The following is a 15,368-nucleotide window of genomic DNA, read 5'->3' as shown; positions in this document are numbered from 1 at the left end:
ACTTCAACTTGCGGCTGCGGTTGCTACACTTAGTGTTGTCGGGCTTAATACTCGCTAAGGGTTGCATGTCCGACCGTAGCCGAGTTGGAGGGTGTTATTTCGGTGTAGTTTTTAATTTTTTCTCGATGTGGCTGATGGAGGTGGGTTTTTTTCTGTGGAAGATAGGAGTGTGGGTTGTGGGAAGCGAAGTTGCTGGTGGGATTTTGTGTGTGTGGTGCAGTATTGTCAAGGCGAGTGTGGGTTGTGGGAAGCGAAGTTGATGGTGGGATTCTGTGTGAGTGGTGCAGTATTGTCAAGGCGAGTGAGGGTTGTGGGAAGCGAAGTTGATGGTCCGATTTTGTGTGAGTGGTGCAGTATTTGCAAGCCGATTGTCCGTTCTCGTAAGCGAAGTTGATGGGCCGCTTTTGTGTGAGGTTGGAAGTAATATTGTCAAGGCGAGTGTCCGTTCTCGGAAGCGAAGTTGATGGTCCGATTTGGTGTGAGTGGTGTTAATCTGTGCTATTTGCAGTGTATGAATTGCCAGGCTGGCCAAGGCGTTTTGTTCCGGCGTTGCTTCTGGGAATTGCTGGGGTCTGTGCTGTTTATAAAGGCCGGTGGCGGGCGCTCCGTTCCCGACTCCCGTGTCCGATTAGGGTGGGGGACGGCTCGTTGGAAAGCCCCGACGCTGGCGCAGACTATATTGCTGGACTGGTCCCTGGCGAGTTGGGAAAGTGTCGCAGTCCCTTACCGGCTGCCGTGCCGTCGGTCAGCGGCAGCTTATCGGGGATAACTTCGGGCGAGAAAGTCCGATCCGGTCCGGATCATCTGCCACTAAACGCGGTGACGTGGCCGCACAGACCAGTAGCGGGCTTGTGTAGCTGCCTCTTGGCGCGGCCGAGGTACAGCCGTTGGCTGGAGACCGCTTTCCGACTGCTGAGCCGGTGCCGCGGGGACCCACCTTGATGCGCCGGCTGCAAGAGCAAGCCAGGGGCAAGGGGCATGCAAGGGTATCGGAACGGAGTCGGTCCGACACAGGGAAGCCGGGTGCCCGTCGCTCCGAATCGAGCCCGGGGTTTTCGTGCTTATAACAAGGCGGGCATTTGGACCCGGTTGTCCGGGAGCGGGTCCGCAACGGCGGGAGATTGCCTGGGTTTGGCCGGCCGGCTGTCGAAAGCCGTTCGCTCCGGACTCCCGTGTCCGATTTCGGTCAGGGAGGGCTCGTTGGAAAGCCCCGACGCTGGCGCATACTATATTATCGGACTGTACCCCGGCAAGTTCGTGAAAGGGTCGCAGTCACGTACCGGCTGGCGGGCCGTCGGTCAGCGGCAGCTTATTGGGGATAACTTCGGGAAGGAAAGTCCGATCCAGTCCGGAACAACGGCAGCTGAACGGCGTGGCTGAGCCGCACAGTGCAATACCGGGTTTGTGTAGCTGCCCCTTTCCCCGGCCGAGGTACAGCCGTTGGCTGGAGACCACTTTCCGACCACTGAGAGGGCGGGGCGAGGGGCAGCCTGCACGCGCCGGCTATCAGAGCAAGCCAGGGGTAAGGGGCATTCAACGGTATCTGAACGGAGTAGGTCCGACACCGGGAAGCCGGGTGCCCGTCGCTCCGAATCGAGCCCGGGGTTTTCGTTCGAATAACCGGGTGGGTATTTGGACCCGGTTGTCCGGGAGCGGGTCCGCAACGGCGGCAGATTGCCTGAGTTTGGCCGGCCGGCAGTCGAACGCCTTTCGCTCCGGACTCCCATGTCCGATTTCGGTCAGGGAGGGCTCGTTGGAAAGCCCCTACGCTGGCGCATACTATATCATCGAACTGGACCCCGGCATGTTCGGGAAAGTGTCGCAGTCCCTTACCGGCTGCCGTGCCTTCGGTCAGCGGCAGCTTATCGGGGATGACTTCCGGTCCGGATCAACGGCAGCTGAACGGGGTGGCGGGCCCGCACAGAGTAGTACCGGGATTGTGTAGCTGCCCCTTTCCCCGGCCGAGGTACAGCCGTTGGCTGGAGAGCGCTTTCCGACCACTGAGACGGCGGGGCAGTGGGCGCCCTACACGCGCCGGCTGCCAGAGCAAGCCAGGGGCAAGGGGCATCCAATGGTATCTGAACGGAGTCGGTCCGACACCGGGAAGCCGGGTGCCCGACGCTCCGAATCGAGCCCGGGGTTTTCGTGCGTTTAACTTGGCGGGAATTTGGACCCGGTTGTCCGGGGGCGGGTCCGCAACGGCGGGAGATTGCCTGAGTTTGGCCTTCCGGCAGTCGAACGCCTTTCGCTCCGGACTCCCGTGTCCGATTTCGGTCAGAGAGGGCTCGTTGGAAAGCCCCTGCGCTGGCGCACACTATATTATCGGCCTGGATCCCGGCACATTCGGGAAAGTGTCGCCGTCCCGCAGCGGCTAACGGGCCGCCGGTCACCAGCAGCTTATCGGCGATAACTTCGGAAGGGAAAGTCCGAATCGGTCCGGAGCAACGGCAGCCGAACGGGGTGGCGGGCCCGCACAGACCAGTACCTTGCGTGCGTAGCTGCCCCTTTCCCCGGCCGAGGTACAGCCGTTGGCTGGAGACCATTTTCCGACCACTGAGACGGCGGGGCAGGGGGCGGCCTGCACGCGCCGGCTGCCAGAGCAAGCCAGGGGTAAGGGGCATCCAACAGTATCTGAACGGAGTCGGTCCGACACCGGGAAGCCGGGTGCCCGTCCCTCCGAATCGAGCCCGGGGTTTTCGTGTTTTTAATCTGGCGGGCATTTGGACCCGGTTGCCCGGCACCAGTCGAACGCCTGTCGTTCCCGACTCCCGTGTCCGATTTCGTTCGGGGATGGCTCGTTGGAAAGCCCCGGCTCCGGCGCACACTATATTGCCGAACTGGCCCCGGGCGAGTTCGGGAAAGTGTCGCCGTCCCGCAGCGGCTAACGGGCCGCCGGTCACCGGCAGCTTATCGCGGAGAACTTCGGGAGGGAAAGTCCGTTTCGGTCCGGGTCAACGGCAGCCGAACGGAGTGGCGGGGCCGCAGAGACCAGTACCGGGCTTGTGTAGCTGTCAAATGGCCTTGTGCATTGTCTGAAACACTGGTTAATGAGTTGTCAAAGTAGGAAATCAAAGACCAAAACGGCATCTCATTAACTGAAATTTGTACATCGACAACTGGCTAACCAAAAGTCAGAGGGACAAATGATAAACCAAAAGGGCAACTCATTAACTGAATACTTGGCATTCACATTGGGGATGGAGGTCCTATGGGAATGTATTCGGCCGCCTTACCGGGGCTTCGGGTGCTCCTTTCCCGCTTGGGGAACCGAGTTGGGGTCGTCAAATGGCCTTGTGCATTATCTGAAACACTGGTTAATGAGTTGTCAAGGTAGCAAATGATAAACCAAAAGGGCAACTCAGTAACTGAAATTTGTACATCGACAACTGGTTAACCAAAAGTCAGAGGGACAAATGATAAACCAAAAGGGCAACTCATTAACTGAATACTTGGCATTCACATTGGGGATGGAAGTCCTATGGGAATGTATTCGGCCGCCTTACCGGGGCTTCGGGTGCTCCTTTCCCGCTTGGGGAACCGAGTTGGGGTCGTCAAATGGCCTTGTGCATTATCTGAAACACTGGTTAATGAGTTGTCAAGGTAGCAAATGATAAACCAAAAGGGCAACTCAGTAACTGAAATTTGTACATCGACAACTGGTTAACCAAAAGTCAGAGCGACAAATGATAAACCAAAAGGGCAACTCAGTAACTGAATACTTGGCATTCACATTGGGGATGGAAGTCCTATGGGAATGTATTCGGCCGCCTTACCGGGGCTTCGGGTGCTCCTTTCCCGCTTGGGGAACCGAGTTGGGGTCGTCAAATGGCCTTGTGCATTGTCTGAAACACTGGTTAATGAGTTGTCAAGGTAGCAAATGATAAACCAAAAGGGCAACTCATTAACTGAATACATGGCATTCACATTGGGGAAGGAAGTCCTATGGGAATGTATTCGGCCACCTTACCGGGGCTTGGGGTGCTGCATTCCCGCTTGGGGAACCGAGTTGGGGTCGGAAAATGGCCTTGTGCATTATCTGAAACAATGGTTAATGAGTTGTCAAGGTAGCAAATGATAAACCAAAAGGGCAACTCATTAACTGAATACATGGCATTCACATTGGGGACGGAAGTCTGGATGGGAATGTATTCGGCTGCCTTACCGGGGCTTGGGGTGCTGCATTCCCGCTTGGGGAACCGAGTTGGGGTCGTCAAATGGCCTTGTGCATTATCTGAAACACTGGTTAATGAGTTGTCAAGGTAGCAAATGATAAACCAAAAGGGAAACTTATTAACTGAAATTTGTACATCGACAACTGGCTAACCAAAAGTCAGAGCGACAAATGATAAACCAAAAGGGCAACTGATAAACTGAATACATGGCATTCACATGGGGGACGGAAGTCCTATGGGAATGTATTCGGCTGCCTTACCAGGGTTTGGGGTGCTGCATTCCCGCTTGGGGAACCGAGTTGGGGTCGTCAACTGGCCTTGTGCAGTTTCTGAAGTACTGGTTAATGAGTTGTCAAGGTAGCAAATGATAAACCAAAAGGGCAACTCATTAACTGAAATTTGTACATCGACAACTGGTTAACCAGAAGTCAGAGCGACAAATGATAAACCAAAAGGGCAACTGATCAACTGAATACATGGCATTCACATGGGGGACGGAAGTCTTATGGGAATGTGTTCGGCCGCCTTACCGGGGTTTGGGGTGCTGCATTCCCGCTTGGGGAACCGAGTTGGGGTCGTCAACTGGCCTTGTGCATTTTCTGAAGCACTGGTTAATGAGTTGTCAAGGTAGCAAATGATAAACCAAAAGGGCAACTGATTAACTGAATACTTGGCATTCACATTGGGGACGGAAGTCTGGATGGGAATGTATTCGGCTATCTTACCGTGGCTTGGGGTGCTGCATTCCCGCTTGGGGAACCGAGTTGGGGTCGGCAAACGGCCTTGTGCATTGGATTCGGGACCAGCAGCCACGAATTTAGGAAAATTGTGTGGAGGCGGGATGGAGGCGGGTTTGGGCCCGCACGCCAGTTTTGCGATTTTTATCCCCCACACGCCTCCAATCCCGCCTCCCCGGCCCTAGCAAAACCCAGCCCATAGTGTTCAAGAGAGACGTGTTTAAGTCGGAAGCAGGTGTCTTAAGCTTAAGTAAATCCAATTACAAAGGCGTGATGGGCGAGTTAACTAAGGTAGATTGGAAAAATAAATTAAAAGGTAGGACAGTAGATAAGCAACGGTGAACATTTAAATACATATTTCATAATTCTCAACGAATATACATTTCATTAAGCTATATAAAACATCATGGGAAAAGAGATTCATCCGTGACTAACTAATGAGGATAAGGATGGTATTAGATTAAAAGAGGTTTATAACTTTGGCATGAAGAGTAGTAAGCCTGAGGATTGTGTGAGTTTTAAAAACCAGCAAATATTGCCCAAAATGGATAAAAGAAGGAGAAAATAGAAACTGATTGAAAGAGCTTCTACAGGTATATGAAAAGGAAGAGAGTAGCAAACGTAAGCGTGGGTACCTTAGAGGCTGAGACTGTAGAACTTATAATGTGCATCAGGAAATGGCAGAGACGTTAAAAAATATTGTGTACCTGTCTTCACCGTAAAAGAAAAAATACAAGAGATAGTGGGGAGCCAATTGTCTAATGAGAGTGAGGAACTTAAAGTAATCAATATTAGTAAAGAAAAAGTACTGGATAAATTAATGGGACTAAAATCCGACAAATCCCCAGCACCTGATGGCCCACATCCTAGGGTTTTAAAAGAGGTGGCTGCAGAGATGGTGGATGCATTGGTAGCAATCTTCCAAAAGTCCCAAGATTCTGGAACGGTCCCAGCGGACTGAAGGATAAATAATATAACACCGCTACTCCAGAAAGGAGGGAGAGATAAAACAGTCAGCCTGACGTCAGTCGTCGGAAAAATGCTGGAATCCATTGTTAAAGAAGTGGTAACAGGGCACTTATATTATAATAACATGATTGGGCAGAATCAATATGGTTTCATGAAGGGAAAGCATGTTTGAAAAATGTATTAGATACTTTTGAGGATATAATTAGCAGGGTAGATAATTCCTTCATCTAAGTCATTAATTTAGATTGTAACGAGCTGAGGGCCCAGCAGTTATACTTGTGACACCTCAGTAAGAATGTCTGCTGCAATTGTACAGGGCTTTGGTGAGACCACACCTGGAGTAATGTGCACAGTTTTGGTCTCCGTATGTAAAGAAGTTTATACTTGCATTATAGGGGGTGCAACAATGATTCACTAGATTGATTCATGAGATGAGAGGCTTGTCCAATGAGGAGAGATTGAGTAGATTGAGCCTATGCTCTCTGGAATTTAGAAGAATGAGAGGTGATCTTATTGAAACATATAAGGTTCTGAGGGGGCCGGACAGGGTAGATGCTGAGAGGTTGTTTCACATGGCCATTTAAGACTGAGAGGAAGAGAAACTTCTGCACTCAGAGGATTGTCAATATTCTGAATTTTCAGCCCCAGAGGATGCTGAGTCGTTGAGTGGATTCAAGGATGAGATCGATAGATTTTTGGTCTCAAAAGGAATCACGCGATATGGGGATCTTATTGAATGGCAGAGGAGGCTGAAGGGTCCATATGGCCTATCCCTGCTCCTATTTCGCATGTTCTCATGTTATCAAACACTCGCAGGGAAAGAAAAACATGCATTAGATGCCGCATAAAGCTCCATCTATTTGGTCCAATACTATGTTTCGGGGTCAGCTTCTGTGAGACTGCTGCATATATTTTTCTTGTACTTGCTGATTGCTATGAAACAGTTACATACAATTTTGCTGTTATTAGATCATGTTGTTTTCAGTGTGGGGCACAAAGCTTAGCAAGGAGATACTCTCCTTGAAGAAAGTCCAGCGAGAAATCACCAGCGTGATAAGACGGATAAATGGACTGAGTTGAGAGACCGAATTAATTTGTAGTAAAATGTCTGGAAATGAGATTGTGTGGCAGTTTGATCGAAATAGTAGACTAATTAAGAAGTTGAAATATAACATAATATTCTCTCTAGTAGGGCAATGTAGGATTCCAGGTACAGCCAGTTGATAGCGTTTTCCCAAAACAGATGCGAGATTGTACAGCACACGTTATTAGACAGCCAAAATCAATGGAGGACTGGAAAATGGGATTGAGTACTTGCTTGGGAAGCATTGGTTGCATGGAATAACAGTCAACCTGCTGTAGTATTAGATAGGGGAGGTAAGGCCAGGTGTGGTCTTCGGGTGAAGCAGGGTTAGAGGGCGAGATTAATCGGACCAGGGTGGACAGATGTAGTCCAGATCCCATTTTAAAGTGACATTTTCTGCCGTTTTTACACATAGCACTGTAATTTTATATTAGTACAACATGATCTTCCGCGGTGTTGCACATAGGGAGTCGAAGCCAAGCAGCAAAATTTTCTTCAGGTTGGGAATCCGAGACATGAAGTTGGTTGGAGCAGCGGAATCTCTAAATTATGAGCTGCAGAGTCGGGAAACGCAAAGCTGGGGCACTACAGTGCCACCCCCGTCGGAAGGGCGGAACTACATCGTGACCTATTCAAAAGTTCATAAGATGAGATATGGGGTGGGGGGAGCGCGATTTTCCCTGGATAGCTTAGGCGCAAATGAGCCTTCAAGGTGGCCAGGCTGGGGTCTGAAGCTGGAACGCCGGTTTAGCCCGTGTTTAGCGCAAGACGCCATCTTGGTGAAGGAGTTGAAGCTTGCGCTATGAACGGCCGCCGGAGGGTCATTAAGCAGCCAATTGCCACTTAACTTGCCTGCTGGCGCTCATTAACGAGGCTGCTCGGCAGTCTGGTGGCCGGCGCTGGACCTGTCGCCCTCTCCTAACAGCGAGCAACTGACTGGGAGTAAATGAGAAGTTGCTGAAGATTTGGACCGGTTTAAAGGGTCATCGCCTTTTACTGTCCACTTGCTGCTGGAGCTTTGAAGAGAATTTTTGAAACACATCGGGAGACATTCTGGGAAACTTCGTCAAGACTTCACCAACACTCTATCAACATTTATTCCAGAAATTCTCTGAGGTCTTCTCTTAAAAAGAGTGAGTGCTGAGCTACTCTACCTTATTGGACACCTTCCAGGAGTCACGAGGAGAAAGGAACGGGATCGGATCGGATCAGCCGCCCGTTCTATGCAGCGCCTGATATTTGCTGTAATTTCAATAAATGGAGCTGAATACCAGGCGCTGCATATAATGGGCGACCGATCCGATACCTCCCATTTTGCGTCATCGCCCGAGATGAATTGCTAGACACATGCACCCTATCAATTCTTTAAATCACCTTTAATATCTTAATTTGATAAACCCTTAATACTCTATACTAAAGTGATGATAAGCCTAGTCTATGCAACCCGGCCTCATAATATAACCCTTTTAGCCCAAGTACCATTCTGTTGAATCTGCACTGCTCCCCCTCCAAGGCCATTTTTCCTGTCCTAAGGTTCGGTGCCCAGAGCTGACTGCAGTGCTGCAGATTCGGTCTGACCAGGGCTCTGTATAGCTGGAACAGAACTTCCGCCAATTTGAATTACAGCCCCTTTGATAAAAAGGCGACCATTCCATTAATATTTTAATTATTATTTGGAACTGACAAGTGTTTTTAGTGATTTCTGTACTTGGCTCACTAAATCGCTCTTTTCATCCACTGTACCGAGCTTCTCACATTGCATAACATACTCTGATCTATATTTCTGAGGGCCAAAGTGATTAAGAACATTAGAAGAAGTAGGAGCAGGAGTAGGCGATACGGCCCCTCGGGCCTTCTCCGCCATTCAACAGGATCATGGCTGATCCGAATCTAGACTTACGTCCACTTCCCTGCCCTCTCCCCATAACTCCTAATTCCTTTATCTGCTAGGAAATTGGCGATCTCCGATTTAAATTTATTTAATGTTGCAGCTTCCACAGATATCTGGGGTAGCAAATTCCATAGATTTACTACCCTCTGAGTGAAGAAGTGTCTCCTCATCTCAGTTTTGAAAGGGCAGCCCCTTATTCTAAGATTTTGCCCCCTAGTTCTAGTCTCACCCATCAGTGGAAACATCCTCACCGCATCCACCGGATCAAGCACCCTCACAAGCTTATATGTTTCGATAAGATCGCCTCTCATTCTTCTGAACTCCAATGAGTAGAGGCCCAACCTACTCAACCTTTCCTCATACGTCAACCCCCTCATCTCCGGAATCAACCGAGTGAACCTTCTCTGAACCGCCTCGAGAGCATGTATATATTTTCTTATATATGGAAACCAAAACTGCATGCAGTATTCCAGGTGTGGCCTCACCAATACCCTGTATAACTGCAGCAAGACTTCCCTGTTTTTATACTCCATCCGCCTTGCATTAAAAGCCAAGATTCCATTGGCCTTCCTGATCATCTGCTGCACCTGCATACTTACTTTTTGTGTTTCATGCGCCAGGACTCCCAGATCCCTTTGTACTGTAGCACTTTTCAGTTTCTCTCCATTTAGATAGTAACTTACTCTTTGATTTTTTCAGCCAAAGTGCATAACCTCACACTTTCCAATATTATATTCCATCTGCCAAATCTCTGCCCACTCACTTAGCCTGTCTATGTCCTTTTGCAGGTTTTTTATGTCCTCCTCACTCACTGCTTTCCCTCCCATCTTTGTATCGTCAGCAAACTTGGATATGTTGCACATGGTCCCTTCCTCCAAATCGTTAATATAGATTGTAAGGAGTTGCGGACCCAGCAGTGACCCCTGCGGACCACCACTAGTTACTGATTGCCAGCCCGAGAATGAACCATTTATCCCAACTCTTTGTTTTCTGTTAGATAGCCAATCTTCCACCCATGCCAGTGTATTCCCCCAATCCCGTGATTTCTTATCTTGATCAGTAATCTTTTGTGTGGAACCGTGTCAAATGCCTTTTGGAAGTCCAAATACACTACATCCACTGGTTCCCCTTTATCCACCCTGTATGTTACGTCCTCATAAAACCATGCTGACTCTGTCCTTTTAAATTATGTTTATCCAAATGCTCTGTTACTGTTTCCTTAATAATGGACTCCAACATTTTGCCAACCACAGATGTTAGGCTAACTGGTATATAGTTTCCAGCTTTTTGTCTACTTCCCTTCTTAAATAAGGGTGCTACATTAGCAGCTTTCCAATCTGCCGGGACGTTTCCTGAGTCCAGGGAGATAGGGAAAATAATCACCAATGCATGTACAATCCCTACCGCCACTTCTCTCCAGACACTAGGATGTAGGCCATTAGGTCCGGGGGATTTATCCGCCTTAAGTCTTATTATTTTACCGAGTACCATCTCCTTAGTGATTTTAATCGTGTTTAGCTTCCCCCCCCCCGCCCATTGCCCACTGTTTGTCCAGTGTTGGGATATTTTTAGTGTCCTCTGCTGTAAAGACTGATACAAAATATTTGTTCAGCGTCTTTGCCATCTTCATGTTCCCCACCACTAGTTTCACCGTCTCATCCTCTAAGGGACCAACGTTCACTTTAGCCACCCTTTTTCTTTTTATGTAGCTGTAGAAAATCTTGCTATCTGTTTTTATATTTATTGCTAGTTTACTTTCATAATCTATCTTCCCTTTCTTAATTAATCTTTTAGTTATTGTTTGCTGGCTTTTAAATGCTTCCCAATCTTCTATCCTCCCACTAGACCTCACACTTCTCCGCATTGAACTCCAGCTGTCAGAGTTTTGCCGATTCACATTATCTCTCAATGTCCATTTGCAATTTGCTGCTCCCACCTATAGTATTAACTATGCCACCTAACTTGTTGTCATCAAAAACCTTGGATATACGGCTCTCTATTCTTTCATCGAAGTCATTTATGAGTAGAGTGAAAAGCCCCAGTACTGATCTCTTGGGGCACCACTAGCCACATCCTGCCAATCTGTCAACATATGCATTATCCCTACGCTCTGTCTATTACCTCTGAACCAATTTTTTACACATGTGAATACTTTGCCTCCAATTCCATGCACTCTCATTTTTGCTAACAATCCCTTATGTGGAACCTGAGCCAATGCCTTCTGGAGGTCCATAAAGTAACCTCCTTAGACATTGCATTATCTACCACGTTAGTTCCATCTTAATAAAAATAAACTTGGTTCGCACGAAATGCCTTGTCTGGTACAAATCCACGTTGGCTCTCTCTGACCAGTTAACATTTGACTCACTGCTCAATCAGTCTTTCCCTAATACAGATTCTAATAACTTCTTCACAACGGACGTTACACTAGTGGACCTATAATTTACGATTCTGTATCCACTACCTTTCTTAACTAATGGAGTGACAATGGCAATCATCGAATCCATGGGGCACTTCTTGATTCAAGAACGTTTGGGAAGAACATGGCTGGAACATCTACAGTCTCCTGAAATATTTCTTTTAATATCATGTGGTGGAAACCATCAGGAACTGATGATTCGTCTATTTTTAGTCTCCTTTTTCCTCCATGACAAAATTTTGCTTATATTGGCCCAGCAATTCGAGTCTCCACAGGTGACTACGCACGGGGTACTCACCCGTAGGCACAATGGAAGTGCCGGTTTCGTGCATGCACTGCGCATGCGCGGGAAACCGGCAGTTCCGTTCCCCTGAAAGAAGGGGTTGAGCGGTGGAATGTGCGCACTTTGAAAGGCAGCGCGTGTGAATCGAACTTACATTGGCCCAGAAATTTGGGTCCCAACGCGTGAGTACGGACGGAGTACTCACGCGTGGATCCGATGGAAGTGCCGGTTTCTTGCATGCACTACGCATGTGCGGGAAACCAGCATTTCTGATCCTCTGAACGAAGGGGTTCAGAGGTCGAACGCGTGCGCACAGGAGTCTGCGCGTGCACATTGAACTTCCTCTTTTTTTACAGGTTTGCCCGTGCGTGAAGGCCTCTACATTTTACACATTAAAAACCCAGACGTAAAGACTTCATTTTAAAAGGTAAGTGGTCAATTAATTAAAATTAGAACATTTTTTCCACAGATTTATTGGCCGAGAAATTCGGGTCCCAACGCGTGAGTACGGACGGAGTACTCACGTGTGGACCCGATGGAAGTGCCGGAATCTTGCATGCACTATGCATGCGTGGGAAACCGGCACTTCCGATTCTCTGAACCAAGGGGCTCAGAGGTCAAACGCGTGTGCATGGGAGTCTGCACGTGCGCGTTGAACTTCCTTTTTTTTCAGGTTTTAACGTGCGGGTAAGTCTGTACATTTTAGAAATGTAAAAAGCAACCGTAAGGACATCTTTTTCAAAGGTAAGTGGTCAATTATTTAAAATTAAAACATTTTTTCCACAGGTTTTTTACTTTTAAATACTTTAAAGCAAGGAAAGTTCATTTTTTGCCCCATTTTTTTAAAAACTTTTTTTCAAAAATTAAAATTTTTGTTTAAAATAGTTATTTCATGCCGCAGAGACAGATCGTGAGATCTCGTTTACATGAAGCAATGATAATGACCAGTAGATCCGCCGCTGCCATGGACACCAGGTAACGGGTGACACATTTGGAGAGACCACACCTTCCTCGAGACAGGATCACAATCGTCACTATCTTAACTGTAAGGAAAGCTATAAAACAGAAATTAGACATCAGGCTCCAACAGAAGCAGCAACCCGATGGAGTTCGGTCTGATATTAGAAGCTGTGTTACTGCATCCATGTACAGAGACTGATTTTTGTTAGCAACTAGCTTTCTGATGGAGTCAGGGTTTACATTAAAAGCAGCAACAAGTTGTCAGACAAATAACTAAACAGGATAAAACTAAACACAATAAATAACAGGATCTGCAGCAAGCAATCAGAAAAACCGATCCTGTCATGGGAGATTACTGGTGGATCTTGTAGAAAGCAACACCTTCTTGGAGCTGCAGGCAAAAATCACCCACAGTTCCTACGTTCGAACGGAAGTCTGTACGGAATTGGCCGTTCGCTACTACAGGTGTCCCAGTGCTGCAGGATCGAGAGGGCCAGGGCTGTTCCGTCCTATCACTGGCCACCGACGCTTACTGTAATGTGTACAGGTGCGGCAGTGAGATGAGAACAGCATTCGCGGGGTTTTGATACCTACTATGGACTCTGACTAGGTTCTCTCGGAGAAGGCACTTATACCCTCGTAGCCCTGGGTCCAATAGACCAGCGCTTTCAGAAAAGGGGAGAGAAAAGAGGGAGATTAAAGAGGGAGGTAAAATATAAAGAAACACACGCAGTAGATGGGAAGACATTAAACTAACAGGAAGTTCCAGGAACACTAGAATGTGCAGATGAAGAAGGAGCGAGATGAATGAAGCGGTCTCCTGCAGCGGAACTGCGGGTGAGCAGCAGCAGAATGAAGCAGAGTGGAGGATGTGTAGTTCTTAATCAGAGTAAGTTCGGCTCGTGTTGAGTGAGAAGCTCACCGGTTCAAGCCCCACTCCTGGCCTTGAGCTGGTTAACAATCCAGTTAAATACTGATCAGAGGCGCCCTCCTTCCGGGGAGAATGTGATCAGAGATGGCCTCGACCCACTCTTCTCATTCATGGGATGTTAAAGTTGGGGCTATTTCAAGAAGAACATGGAGCTCCCGGTGTCATTGTCAACATTCCCGCACCAGAAAACATCAACCAAACTATGTACCAGTTGCTGTGTGAAAAATCGCGGCTGATTTGGCTCCAAGTTCTCTCTACTTCATGTGTGTAAATGTCAAACACGTATTACTTTTCGCAAAGATAAGATAAAACGTTGTGTAAAACTTAAGATTTATTTTAATTTAAAATGAGTACTTTCAGTTCATATATATATTGCAATTAATTTTACAGCGGATTTCCCAACACTTTACCAATATGCTTTCATAGAGTGAATTACAACCAAACAATTAATCGCTTATTAATATCAATTACACTCGACACTCTCTCTGTTTATATTACAACAGACCCTGTCTCTCTTTGTATTACACTAGACCATGCCTCTGTTTATATTACACTCGGCCCTGTCTGAATTATTACTGCACTAGACCATTTTGTTGTGCATATTACATTAGACCGCGTCTCTGTTTATTACATTAGCTCCTGTCTCACTGATTATGGCAGAAGTCCCTGCCTCTGTTTATATTACGCTAGACCCCAACTCTGTTTATATTATACTAGACCATGTCCCATTTATTACTGCACTAGACACTGTCTCTGTTTATATTACATGAGACCCTGTCTCTGTTATTCATGCACTAGATACTGCCCCGGTTTATAATAAACTAGACCCTGTCCCAGTTAATATTGCACTGGTCCATTTCTCAGTGCAAATTTTACTAGGCCCTGTCGTAGTTATCACCGCACTCGATCATGTGTCTGTTGAAATCCTACTACGCCATGTCTCTTATTATTGCTCTGGACCATGCCACTGTTCATATCACTCCATGTCACGTCTCAGTTATTACTGCGCTAGATCATGTCACTGTGTATATTACATTAGACCACGTCTCTGTTTATTACACTAGCTCCAGTCTCACTTATTATGGCAGAAGACCCTGTCCCATGTATTAGTCCACCAGATCTTTACTTTCTTTCTAGTGCACTAGACCCTGTCTCAGTTTTTGCGACACTGTCACTGTTTATATTACACTAGACCCTAGCTATGTTTATATTACACTAGACCCTGTCTCTGTTTGTATTACACTAGATCCTGTCTCTGTTTAATTACACTAAAACATGTCTCTGTTTATAATACACTAGGCCCTGTCTCGTTCTTATTACACTAGAATCTGTCTCTGTTTATATTACACTTGACTCTTTCTCTGTTTATATTACACTAGACCCTGTCTCTGTTTATATTACACTAGACCCTTTCTCTTTTTATATTACGCTAGACCCTGTCTCTGTTTATGTTACACTAATCGCTGTCTCTATTTATATTACACTAGACCCTGTCTCTGATTATATTTCACTAGACCCTGTGTCTGTTTATATTACACTAGACCATTTCTCTGTTTATATTACACTAGGCCCTGTCTCGTTCTTATTACACTAGAATCTGTCTCTGTTTATATTACACTAGACCCTGCCTCTGTTTATATTACACTAGACTCTGTCTCTGATTATATTTCACTAGACCCTGTGTCTGTTTATATTACACTAGACCATTTCTCTGTTTATATTACACTGGACCCTCTCTCTGTTTAAATAACACTAATCTCTGTCTCTGTTTATATTACACCAGACCCTGTCTCTGCTAATATTATACTATGCCCTGTATTTGTATTTATTACACTAGGCCCTGTCTCTGTTTATATTACAATTGGCCCTGTCCCTGTTCATATTACACTAGACCCTGTCTCTGTTTATATTACACTAGACCC

This window comes from Somniosus microcephalus, chromosome 4 (assembly GCF_052327205.1).
Source record: "Somniosus microcephalus isolate GS21.2 chromosome 4, FLI_Smic_1.0, whole genome shotgun sequence".
Lineage (NCBI taxonomy): Eukaryota > Metazoa > Chordata > Chondrichthyes > Squaliformes > Somniosidae > Somniosus > Somniosus microcephalus.
This window is presented reverse-complemented; position numbering follows the sequence as displayed.